Genomic DNA, 13,081 nt, shown 5'->3' with positions numbered 1-13,081 from the left:
AGCAAAACCTGAATGCCCCAGTGTAGTTTATGTATAAAATTCCTTCCATCGGGCACATATCTGGTCTATTTTTTGAAGGAATCTGACATTTGACATGGATAGCTGGAACTACCTAGACATTTGCATCAGGTAGGTGGTATAGTGGATAGAGTGCTAGACTCTATGCTTTCTATACCCTCCAGTCAAGAAGACTTGAGTTCAAATCCTACCTCAGAAATTTACTAGCTGTGTGACCCATTAGATTGTAAACGCCCTGAAAAAGGGACTATCTTTCCATGCATGAAACACAGGGGACACTTACTAAAATGGTTAATGATTGATTGATTAACCTTGGGCAAACCATTTAACCAATCTTAGCTTTAGCTTTCTCATCTATAAATGGGGATAACTATAACATCTACTTCATATTTCATAAGCAAAATAATGTATGTGAAGTGTTCTACAAACTTTAAAGTGTTATGTAAATGGATTATTATTCCCACTTTTTACAGCCAGATCTACAAGTTCCACTTTGTACCCCTGGAATTAATTATGTTCCCTCCATCCTTCATCCCTTGATGCTGAGGGAGGTCTTAAAAAAGGACTAACTGATCAGAGACATCTCCCCCTTCAACCCCCAAAAAAGTGTAAAAACTCTTCCATGATTCATCATACCTTAGCTCAAAAGACAAGTTCTTCCTGATCTTATTTGCATTCCAAACCTAGGCAACCCCTTAAGGAATTAGGGCAACAATTAATCTGTCCTGGGGGAAGTCAGGAAATCTTATGTTTATCTTCAAATTCACTCCTTCTAGCATCAATTCAGGAAGATTCTATCTAGAATTCTTGTGTTAGGGGCCTAACATTCCCTTCCCTTTCATCTCCCCTGGTCCTCATGCTTCCATATCTCCAACAACAGATTACCATCTTCCACTCTCACTTCCCCACCCCAACTCACTCTAGCCCTGAAATCCCTAGACTGACTGCTCTCTGAACCTGCCACATATTGCTCCTCTCTGACATGGCAGTGGCTAGAGCTTACTGGAGTCTAGCACAGAGAGGAGAGGGAAGGCTAGAATAGGATTATCCGATCACGGATCTGGAACTGAAAGAAGCCACCTAGTCCAGCTTTATAGATGAAGGAGTTTTGGAGGCTGGGACAGTTAGGTGACTCGCACTGGGTCACAAAGGTACCAAGCTTCAGAAACAGAGCTTGAGCCGGAGTCAGTCAGTGAAAAAGCATTTATTTAGCATGTACTCTATGCCAGGCAGTGTGCGAAGCACTGGAGATACAAAGAAAGGCAAAAGCATTGTCCTTGTCCTCAATGGGGGAAATAGCATGTAAATAACTGTAAAATCTATACAGAATAGATGACAGGTCATCTCAGAGTGAAGTCCCTAGTAGCAGGGAGGACCAAAATGAGTGTTCTTTCTGTTGTACCACACTGCCTCCAAAAAGCAAGAAAGGAGGGGAGAAGACATGATTTCCATCCACAGGAACTTTCCTGGTCCATCACTCCAGGAACTTGGACAGGAGTGGTTTGGGGTAGAGTTTCTAACAACTCCAACATTCCAAGGATGCATATCAGAATTAACATTAGGGTGAGAGTTAGAGTAGGGGTCTATTTAATGATATTGTTGGGCTTAATTAATATAATTAGAATTAATATAATGGTGGTTGTTTTGCCTCTTTTCTGGGAGAGGATCAATGACATCATGAGAATGATGTCTTGATTTGTTAGTGCTAGTTTTAAGTGAGGCAGAGCTGACTTACTTGGAGAAAATTACTTCCTCCTACAGGATAAAAAAGAAACTTCAAGGTAAAAAGTGGCTAACATGTGAATGACCGAAACAGCCTAAGATCCCAGATAATTCTGCATGTCACCAAAATACTTGACATGGACCGGAAGAAGAAGCTTCCCAGAATTTCTGAGTAAGGACTTACAGACAAAATAATCCAGAGGAAGAAACCACACCTCTTGGAATGGATTCAGAAAATCATCTGAGGGCTGAGGAACTGAATTTGCCAAAAAAGCCAGAGGTTCAATCAGATTAGCCGGATAGAGGAATAGAATTCAGGCAACCCTCAAACCTTGCATCCTGTGGGATTTTCCATTTTTATTTGTCTTTCCTATGTTTTTGCTTTCCCTTAGCATTCATAAATTGGAATTTTGGAGCTCATTAAGACCTTAGAAAGCAACTGGTTCAGCCCCAAGCCCCTCCCCACCCTCATAAATGAATAAACAAAGGTGAAATAAGCTACCCAACCAACCAGTCTATCAACAAGCATTTATAAGATATCTACTGTGTGCCAAGAACAGGTCAAAATACAAAAACAAAAATGAAACTGTTCTTTCCCTGAAGGAGCTTGCATTCTGCTTGTGGATGCAATATCTTCATAAACAAGTAAATATATGCAAAAAATATATAAGATAATTGGAGAGTACCAACAACTAGGGTCATTTAAAAAAAATCTTCTGAAGGAAGTATCACCTGAGCTGAGCCTTGAAAGGAGTGTCAAAATTGCAAGAGGCAGATAGGAAGAGGGAGGTGTAAAGATGAGTCTAGAATGTAGAGTGTTTGAGGGAAAGGAATATGGAGTCAACCTGGAAAAATGGAGAAGAATCAAATTGTGAAAGACCTTCCACATCAAAATTGGGAGTTTATGTTTTATCCTTTGGCAATAAGGAACCACTGAAGCTTTTTGAGCAGCAAAGTCACAAGTTTAGATATCAGTTTGACATCTGTGAAGGAATGTTTTGGAGAAGGGAAAGGCAGATGACTGTAGTAGTCCCAAAGGCAGTGAAGAATTCAGGATGACTCTAAGGTTCTGAACCGGGGTAATGGAAGAACAGTTATGCCCTCAACAAAAAGTTAGAAGAAGGGCTTAGGGGGAAGGTAATTAGTTTGGGACATACTAAGCTTGAAATGCTTATGGGATGTCCAGTTTGAAATACCCAACAGGCAGATAGATGAGCTACTAGAGTTCATGAGAGAGATATGGGCTGAATATATAAATCTGGGAGTCATAGAAATGATAGTTGAACATACTGCCACTAATGAGATCACCAAGAGATAGGTTATAAGAGAGGAGGGCCTAGAACACAGCCTCAGAGTACACTTTGTTCACTGACAAATGGTATAAGAGGAAGGGAGAATGACATGGATGATTGCAAATAGAGACGTGGACTTGGAGTCAAGAAAACCTGAGTGTGAATCCTGACTCAAATACTTCTTAGCTATGGTATCCAAATAAATCCCTTAACCTCTCTTAGCCTCAATCTCCTCACCTATAAAAAGGGATATAATAACATTTACCACCAAGAGTTGTTGTGAGAATAAAAGGACTCTGTGTAGAACAATTCCTTCAACCACTTCCTCAAATATCATGAAATTCAGCCTGTCTTCCTACTAAAAAAAAAAATCTCTAGACAAGGAAAAAAATTTGGGACAATGAGTAAATTGAAGAAGAAAAAAATGACATAGTAAAAAAAATCTGCAATATTAGAAAAAGAAGGAGTAATACTACTGGAGAAAAACAGACCATACTAGCACTGGCAGCACCTCAAGATATACCACAAAATAAGCTTCAACAGATGAAAGATACCCAAAAGGAAATGAAAGAAAGTATGAATTTCAGCTCCCAAGAACTTAGAAGGGGATAATGAAAAAAAAAAGTTAATGAAAATAGAAAGTAATACAGAGGAAGTAAAATCATTGGAGCTAGCAAAAAAAAAAGTGGGGGGTGTCAAAGAATTGGAACTTTTGATGGTGGATATTGAAAACTAAGTGAAAATAAGACCAGGACATAACAAAATTGAAAAGGCAACTAATAACAGTGCCTGGGGGTTTAAAAACTGATCTCGAGGACAGAACCAGAAAATCAAACTTCAGAATAATTGGCAATTTAGAAGATATAAAAAAGGAAAAGAATGTAGAGGCTATATTCAAAGAAACTGGGGGAAGGGAAATTCCAGAACTAACCAGAACAAATGGTACCACATGGTTACACAGTAATTTAAAATGCTTGTTAACTCGAATTCAATCGATCCCCAAGAGTCGGAGGTGGAGCAGTTGAAGTCAGAAGGTTTCTACCTCCTAGTTTTTCCTTTTCTTTTCACTTGAGCAAATAATTCTGCACTAGAACAGCACAAATTGCAGACATTTTTTACATTAAAAGCAAGATTTTAGTGTAATTTTAAAGAACTGAGAAGATTTTACAGCTGATAATTGATTAAAATGAATGATCAGCCTCTATAATGATGACTATCACATCAGCATCCAACAGAAACCTGACTGACAGTTTTTAAACTCAAGGAGAATTCATGATTACTGACTCTTCCTCTCTCTTCCTCTTACTGTCTACAACTTCAAACTCCCACTGTCAAGTGTGGGTTAGATTAGAAGGCCACTGAGGTCCCTTCTAATTCTTAAATCCAGTGAATGGGTAATAAGAATATGGATACACAATTGCACAAGCATCTGTTAAGCACCAACTGTGTACAAGGCTACTGTCAAATTAAAGTCAAACCAGAAAACATTAAGAGGGACAGACAAGAATATTATATCCTGGTAAAAGAAAGAGTAAATAGTAAAAACTTCATCTAAATATTAAACTCGTAGTCTCAAAGAGGATGACACCTATATTTATAGAAGTTTATAGCAATACAAGGAGAAATAAGAAATACCTCAGAATACTGGGCAATCTCATTATCAGCCATTATCAAAATAAAGTCAGTTACGTAAAGAGATAGGCAATAAAGAAATCAAAGATTAGTAGAGTTTGCTAAAGAAGGTCAGAGAATATATTTTTTTCCTTAAATATAAAAGGACTTGAAATAAAAGTCAGTAATATGCTTGAGCAAGAAGTAGCTCTTGGTAAACAAAAAAGGAAGAAATTCTGGGTATTGCATTTTCAGATCAAATCATAAATTTAATTTGAAATTATCAAATTAAAATTATACACAAATTACAAAAACACGATTAAGATGTAAACAAATAGTAGGCTTAAAAGGAAATAGGAAGATAACAGTACTTTGAATTCCATATTCTAATTCTAAATATTTTTTATTCTGAATAATGATTATCAGTGCAAAAATATTAAGTATTTTTTAAGTCTGTACTTTTGATTTCATGAGTATAGGGAGCTCCCAGTATGGAATCTCCCTCCACTGATAGAAATCTGCAAATCATTCATGAGTTATACTCTTAAGAGAGTTACTTTGAGGCAGTGAGGAGTTATTATCTCTAGATAATATTATTGTATTATTATTTTTAACTTATATTCTTAATTTTATTTCATTAATAGCTAACATCTATGTCGTGATTTATGGCTTGCAAAGTATTTTACATATATTATTTCATTGATCCTCACAAACTTCTGAGGTAAATGTGACTATTATATTTATTTTACAGCTAAGACAATAGGTTGAAAGAGGTATAACAACTTGCACAGAGTTATATAGCTAGTATGTGGAGTACATTTAGGCCTCAATGATTCCAAAGCTGACCCTCTACCATGGGAACCTGCAGCCTTGAGGCCACATGTTGACCGCTGGGTCATCAGGTGTGACCCTTTAAATCCAAATCTCACAGAACAAAGATTTGTGCAGTCCACTATGCTATGGCTACACTACCTTACATTAATAACCAAAAACATCAGATCTTTGAGTATTGACTTCCCAAGGCTCATATGTACCCCTTATTAAAATAATGCTAGAAACATTTATTGACGTAAATAAAATAAAACCTGAACTGCAGACACAGTCCATGTTAAAGAACAGGACAGTTGAACACAGTAAAAATGTCAATAACCCTAATGTTAGTTTATTGATTTAATACAATGCCAATCAAAATTCCAATTACTTGCTTTATAAAATTTGATCAAATGATAATGAAATTCATATCAAAAGCCAACAAACAAGCAAACACATCACTGATGTTTTGACCCCACAAATGGAAATTTGCCTTATCACACTTTAAAACATAATAAAAATGATCATTATCAAAGCCATCTGGTATTGGACAACAAATAGAAAAACTAGTCAATGGAGATCCCAGAAAGAGATTTAGTTAAACAAAAGTTAAGCATTTGGTAAATCTATGGAAAAGAAATCATTGTAATAAATATTAGAAATGATGAAAATTTATTAGTTCTATTCAACAACATACAATAAAAATCATCTGTATCCATAAATTAAGCATTTTTGAAGGTTAAAAGGATATGAAATAACATTTATCTTACCTACAGAGGGATAATAATAAATTATCTGTAAAACAAATGAAAGAAATCACTGGGGAGAAGTGCAAAGGATTTGATTGTATTTTTAAATTAACTCAATCAACTAGTTATATAACAAAAAACCAATATAACCAAGATAAAAAAAAAAAGGAACTGACTAAGGTAAAACCTGTGAGGCAAACATATCCACTATTTATTTCACAAGGAAATTATACAAATTTACAAGGAAATAATATAAATCTGTGAATTCAATCCCCATTTCCAAAGACATGAACAGATAATTTAGAAATGAAGAAATACAAATGATAAGTAACCATTTGAAATATGTTCAGCCTCACTAATCATCAAAGAAATGTAGCTTATTTTAGTTATGGTAGCACTCTGGACTCAGTCCTGTGTTCCTCACTAGGAGGACCTTGGTTACTTCTCCCACACATGTGTAATCAAAAAGAATTATTTGTATAAAGAAAAAGTATAGCTACAGTCCTCTTGATGGAGTGAAACTATAAACAATCTACTTCAGCAGTTAGGGCTTAGCTGACACAATATCTAAGTAATGGAACAAAAGAGCAATAAATATCATATACAGTTTTTCAAAAGCTATTGAAGTTTAAAGTGGCACTAAGACATTTGGGACATCCTGAATATGACTAATATTTTTTAAAAAAGCAAAGACTTTGAAGAAATCATACAAATTGAAGACATATAACTAGAAGATTAATGTGTACATTAACTAAATAATTTATATGTAGATGTACGTGCATATATAATCTATATATATTATATATACATGTCTATATCTATGGTATTTGGGCAAAGAAATAAAAAATGTCGGTCAATCAACTAGTATTTATTAGACACCTACTGTGTCACGCGTTAGAGTAAGTGCTGACAATGCAAAAGAAGGCAAAAGGTGGTGCCTGCTCTCATGATGCTCCATCTAAGGGAGGGATGGTGCTCCATCTAATAGGCAAACAACTATGTAAAAACAGGATATATGCAGGATAAACTGAGGATAGTCTCAGAGGAGAAAGCCTGATGATTAAGGATCATAGGAAAAAGTTTTTTGCAGAAGGTGGAACTTGAAGGGAAGTTAGGAGAAAAAAAATGGAGAAGAGGGAGAACGGTCCAGGCACAGGGGATAATCAGTGAAAAGGCCCAGGGTCAGATGACAGAGTGCCACAGGTGAGAAACAGCAAGGAGGCCAATGTCATTGGATCACAGAATACATGGTGGTGGCAGGTCAAAGATAATACCTAGTTTGCCATCTTGAGTCACTGGGAGGATAGTCATTCTACCCTTCACAGTAAAAGGAAAGTTTGGAAAGAAGGGTAGAGAGAAAGATAATGGATTCTATTGTACATACGTTGAGTTTAAGATATCTACAGACCATTTGGTTTGAGGTGTCCAGGAGGCAGCTAGAGATGTCATTCTGGAAGTCGGGAAAGAGATGAAAGTTGGACAAAGAAATCTGTGAATCTTCTGCATAGAGATGATAGTTGAATCAATGGAAATTGAAGAGCTCACCAGAGCAATAAATAAATAATAGAGGAAAAAGAGAAAAGGGCTTAGAATAGAGCTTTGGGGAACAGCCACAGTTAATAACAGAGAAAGATGAAAATCTAGCAGAGGAGATGGAGCGGTCAGACAGGTAAAAGGAAAACTAAGAGAGAGGAGAGTCATAAAAACCTATCAAGTATCAAGGAGAAAAGGATGACAACAGTTTCAAATGTTGCGGAGAGGCCAAGAAGGATGAGGACTGAGAAAAGACCATGAGATTTGAACACAACAGTTTCAGTTGAAGGAAGAGCTTGAGGCTGGAATGCAGAGTTAAGAAGACAGTCAGAGGGAAGGAAGTGGAAATATCAGTTGTAGATCACTTTCTAGGATAGAATAACCAGAAAAGAGAGAAGGTGTAGGGTGATAGCTAGCAGGGATGAATGGATCAAGTAAGGATTTTTTTTAGGATGGGGAAGATATAGTCATGTTTGTAGGTTGTTGGGAAACAGGCAGTAGACCAATATTGAAGTTAAATGAGTAAAATAGAGGGGAAGCTAGAAAAGACAGGATGGAATTGTATCACTTGTGCATGGAGATGGTTTACCTTGGCAAGGAAAAGACTGATGTCTTCATGTATAAGATGAAGTGAAAAAGGAGATAGTGGTAGAAGGCAGCTGGATAATAATATGAAATGAGGAGAAGAAAAGGAAGAACTTCCATTAATGTTCTCTTTTTTTTTCAGTGAAATATGAAGAAAGGTTCTCAGCTGAGAGAATGGGTAAAAAGGGAGCCATAAGAGATTTGAGAAAGGATAAAAAAGCTTGGAAAAGCTGTTGTAGTGAATTGAATGATAAGTCAATTAGGGAGATATAAAAACGTTACTTTGCAACAGTGAGAGCCCAGTTGAGATTATGTAATTTAGATTTGTAGTAGACTCAGCACATTTTCATGATTTTCTCCCTCTTCATTTAGCAGTGTGAGTAGAAGGGAAGGCAACACATCGTGGGAGTAATCCAGGGATGATGCTTAACAGGGCAAGATCTTTAAGAGATTGAGGGGACAAGGGACCCAAGAGTAGAGGACAGTACAAAGTTGAATTTGTTCACCAAGAAATGGGGAAGGAAGGAGAATATAGCCAAAGCAGGAGTGATAGCCTGAGAAAGAACTGAAGGCTTAAGAGAGTAGAGGTCATAAGGAGAACAATGAACATGTTCTGGGGTTGCAAAGCAGGCATGGAAGTAGAATGACAGATTGTGATCAGATAAATGAATTTCAGAGTTCCTGAACATAGAAGTAATGCATCTGTGGGTGATGGTAAGATCAAAGATATAACTTTCTGTATAGCTGAGGTGAGGTAGACAATGATTCATGGGAATGAGTAAGCTGAGGAAGTAGGGTTTAGGGTGTTTAGGAGAATACCAATATGTATATTCAACTCCCCTAGTAAGAAGGCAGGAAAAGAGAAAGAGGGAAGAGAAAATGTGCATGAACCAGGCACTACTTTATTAAGGAAGGAAGGAGCATAAACTGGAGATTGATAGACAGCCATTGAAATCTTGATTGGGTGACAAAAAATGGATTGAATGAATCTCTGAGGAAAAGAAGTTACCAAGTGATGGTGGCAGAGAAAAATCTTAGAAGTGGCAATAGGGAGCAAGAAGTATTCCAACTCTCCCACCAAAACCAGTGGGATTTGGGGGAGGGGGCACAAGTGAGTGGAAATACAACCAATGATGGAAAAGGTGTCCACGGAAACTGTGTCATCAGCAGAGAACCAGGACTTAGTGAGTGCAAGAGGTTAGAAGGAGTGGGAAAGGGAAAGGTTTCAGATGAAAGCTCATTTGTTACCTAAGGAGCAGGTATTCCAGAATAGAATATTAAGGAAGAAATAGCTGCCTCATTATTGTTTTTGTTCAAGTCTATTTTAGTATAACTTTCTTTACTTAATTTTTAATTAGGTTTATAATAAAAATTATATTTTAAAAAGTAGCTCTTCTCTCAGAGTCATCTGGGTGCCCTGCTTCCTTCAGATTTTTATTCTGTTTCTTAGGCCACAGACATTTAATAGCTGACCTCTAGTAGAAGTATAATTTCCAAAATAAAAATGTATAAGAAGAAGTGTAATGTCCCAAACAAGTGACATTGTACTCTGACCACATATGAATGCTAGATTCAATTCTAAGAAGGATATAGACAAGTTATCTAGAGAATGTTAATCAGGATGGTGAAAAACCTCAGAACCACACTACATGAGAATCAATTGTTGTAACATGATATATAACCTAGAGAAGGGAATATGCTCACTTTCTTCAAATACCAGAAAGGTGGAGATTGAATTAGACATCTTCTGCTTGGCTGACAAGAGCAGAACTGGGTGAAAATTTAAGAAAAGCAGATGTTAGTTCACTAGAAGGAAAAACTTCCTAATAATTAAAGTTTTCCAATAGTTTAGTGGATTACTTTGAAAAATAATGAGTTTCCCATTGCTGGAAGTATTCAAGCCAACTGGACCTCTGAGGTCCCTTCCAGCTCTCACACTCTGTAGTTCCCCTGCAATGTGAAAGTTGTCCAACTGGAGCTGGCCAGCAATGTCCTCAAATCCTCATCGTTTTGTCTCTCTCAGTTTTCCCAGTTCATCCGTCTTCTCAGAAAGAATACAACCTGACTCTTCTCTCTGAGGGCCAAGAGCTTCTTTTGCTACACGCAAATATATTAAGTTTATCTCAGGGGCAGACAGCTCCTGCTGTCTGTCTGTGGATTAAAGAAATGATCACAATGAGACTGTCACAGTTCAGAAACTCAATTTCATTAGTTCACCCAAAAGCCACAAGACACTTAGGAATTGATATGTGCTAGACAAGTTCACCATAAACAGATTTGTAAGGCAGAAAGCCAATTTATTAATTTATAATGGGGAGAGTACCTTTCAATGGCCAAAATCCTTGTGTTTATGGTCCAGGACACCATCTTCCCTGGATCAAAGTACTGGAGAAGCAGACACATTGATACGAACCTGGATTCAAGCCCTGGTTCTCACCTCCCTGTTCATCCTTCGGAGAGTCACTTCATTCAGTCATTCATTTATTCAATGAGCGTTAAGTGCCTGCTTTGTGCCAGGCAATGGGATTACAATGACAAAATGCAGCCCTTGCCCTCAAAGAGTTATGGGAGAGAAGCATCATATACACAAATAAGTCAGATAAGGAAATACAAAATACCTATGAAGCAGTTTCAGAGATGGGTAGAGGGCTATAAAAATGGAGGGATGTAGAGAAAGGGGAGAAATTGAGAAATGCCTCCAGTGGGAGGTGGATCTTGAGATAAGCCTTAAAGAAAGCCACAAATTCCAAGAAGCAGGTGTGAGAAGGAAGAGTATTCTAGGCACGTGGGCTGCCTGTGCAAAGACACGGAGATGAGAGATGGAATAGTGTATGTAAAGAACTGCAGTAGACCGATTTAGCTGAACTACAGGGTGTGGTATTTCATAAAGAGGAATATTGTGCAGTAAGTCTGGAAAGGTAGGCTGTCACCAGATTATGAAGGGTTTTAAATGCCAAAAGAGTTTGTCTTTTTCCTAGAGACAATAGAAGTCACTGTAACTTCTGGAGCAGGGGAGACACAGGGTATAAAGTCTCAAAGCCTCAGAATCTGCATCCATAAAATGGGGACAGCAGTATCTGTATTACCTACTCAGCAAGGTTATAAAGAAAGCATTCTGTAGACCATAAATCTCTCTATAAATGTGAGCCATATTATCAGATTGGCTACAAAAGCCTGGAGACAGGTCAAAGGAAATTTAGATCCATCATATTCTTAAAGAATGTTTTATCTAGGATACGGGTGGGGGACTAAATCAAGTTTTCTATCCTCTAGGAAGCCACCATGCTGACCTCTCTCTTCTCAACTCTGGCCTTTGCTATACATCCCACTCACTGGTATATTTAGCAGAGACTATCTTGTGTCATTTTATCTCAAGTATGTGAGTCTTGTCTCTCTAACTACACTGGCTTCTGGAGGTGATTGCTGGTGGTTTCTCCTTTTGTCTCCCCAGTAGCACCCAGCAGTCGGGCCATCCTGGCATACCTCAGTACTCAGTGACTAGTGTCTACCAAATGCAATGTCTCTCCCTAGCCAGGGCTAGAAAAAAGCACCAGGGACATAGGACGTTAAACATTTCTCCACCCCACATCCAACTTAGGCAGTTATCCCTGTTCCCCCAAGATCTGAGATTGGCTCTTCCTAAAAGGAGAAGTCAAGAGATTCCCACACTTCTTATGCCTGAGAATCTGAAAGCTTACAGCCAACTTATTCTAGGTGAGACTGCATGAACTCCATCCAACTCATAACTCTGCTCTAGCCTCAGTGATCTTGGTAGGGAAATCCTTAAAGTGACCACTTGGTGAGTAGGAGGACATCCCAAACCTTCTCCTAGGGGTAGGACAGAACACTCAGGTTAAGGAAGAAGCTCTGGGTCATTGTGTGAGGCTGGAGTTAAGTCCTGCAGTATACAGGTTAAGAGATGGAGGCAACTGGAGGGAATTAGAGTTCAAGTCTCTAACAACGATCCCTACAACCCCACCTCTGAGGTTGAGATCAAGAAGATAAATGTTTGGTGGGAATCTGTCCAAGGTAGAGCAGGGAGCTGACATCTGAGGTGGGATTTGAACCCAAATCTTTCAATATTGCAGCCAGTTTTGTTGGGGTTTTTTTTTTTTTTGCTGAACTATGTTGCCTCCCCCAGTATTATTTTTAAGGTTCTTATCACATAAAATTCCTCACAGTCTCCCTGTATTTTTTTAAAAAATAAGTTTTATTCATGGCTTTTGTTTTCATATGAGTTGTTTCTAGAGATCCCTTCCCTTGATGTGTCCCCTTGAAGTGAACCCTCCATCATGACAAGGGAAAAACAGATTGGGTGATAACCTATACTAATGACCTAATCTCACAATGGTGCACCATTCTCCCCCCATAGTACCTCAGGACTAGGGTTCTGAATAGGCAAGGACTTGGAGATGGGGGATAGAATATTGTATATGAAGAACTACAAAGAGACCAATTTAACTGAACTATTGGATATACGAAGGAGAACACTGTGCTGTAAGCCTGGAAAAATAGACTATAGCCAGATGGTGAAGGGCTTTAAATGCCAAAGGAATCAGAATTTTATCCTAAAGGTAATAGGAATCCACTGAAATTATTCAGGCCAGAGTTTTGGCCAACCTTGAAGGATCCAAGCCAGATAGGCCCCAGGGATGCTAGGGACCCTGAGGATCAGGAGCACTGGAATTCCTCATGGGTCAATAGCTAGGGGGCTCAGCTAAAGGTTCTCAGAAGCTAGGCCTCCTTTCCTGAATGGTATGG

At 38.1% G+C, this 13,081-nt stretch overlaps 1 protein-coding gene across 7 annotated transcripts in view; it reads left to right on the top strand.

Moving 5' to 3' along the window:
* The window catches only part of CELF6 (CUGBP Elav-like family member 6), a 116,327-nt gene that overhangs the window by 77,193 nt on the left and 26,053 nt on the right, over positions 1-13,081 (top strand). The window lies entirely within an intron of this gene.

This window comes from Notamacropus eugenii, chromosome 1 (assembly GCF_028372415.1).
Source record: "Notamacropus eugenii isolate mMacEug1 chromosome 1, mMacEug1.pri_v2, whole genome shotgun sequence".
In the NCBI taxonomy this organism is placed as follows: domain Eukaryota; kingdom Metazoa; phylum Chordata; class Mammalia; order Diprotodontia; family Macropodidae; genus Notamacropus; species Notamacropus eugenii.
Note: the sequence above shows the minus strand (reverse complement) of the source record. Positions and strands in the feature narration are given on the sequence as shown.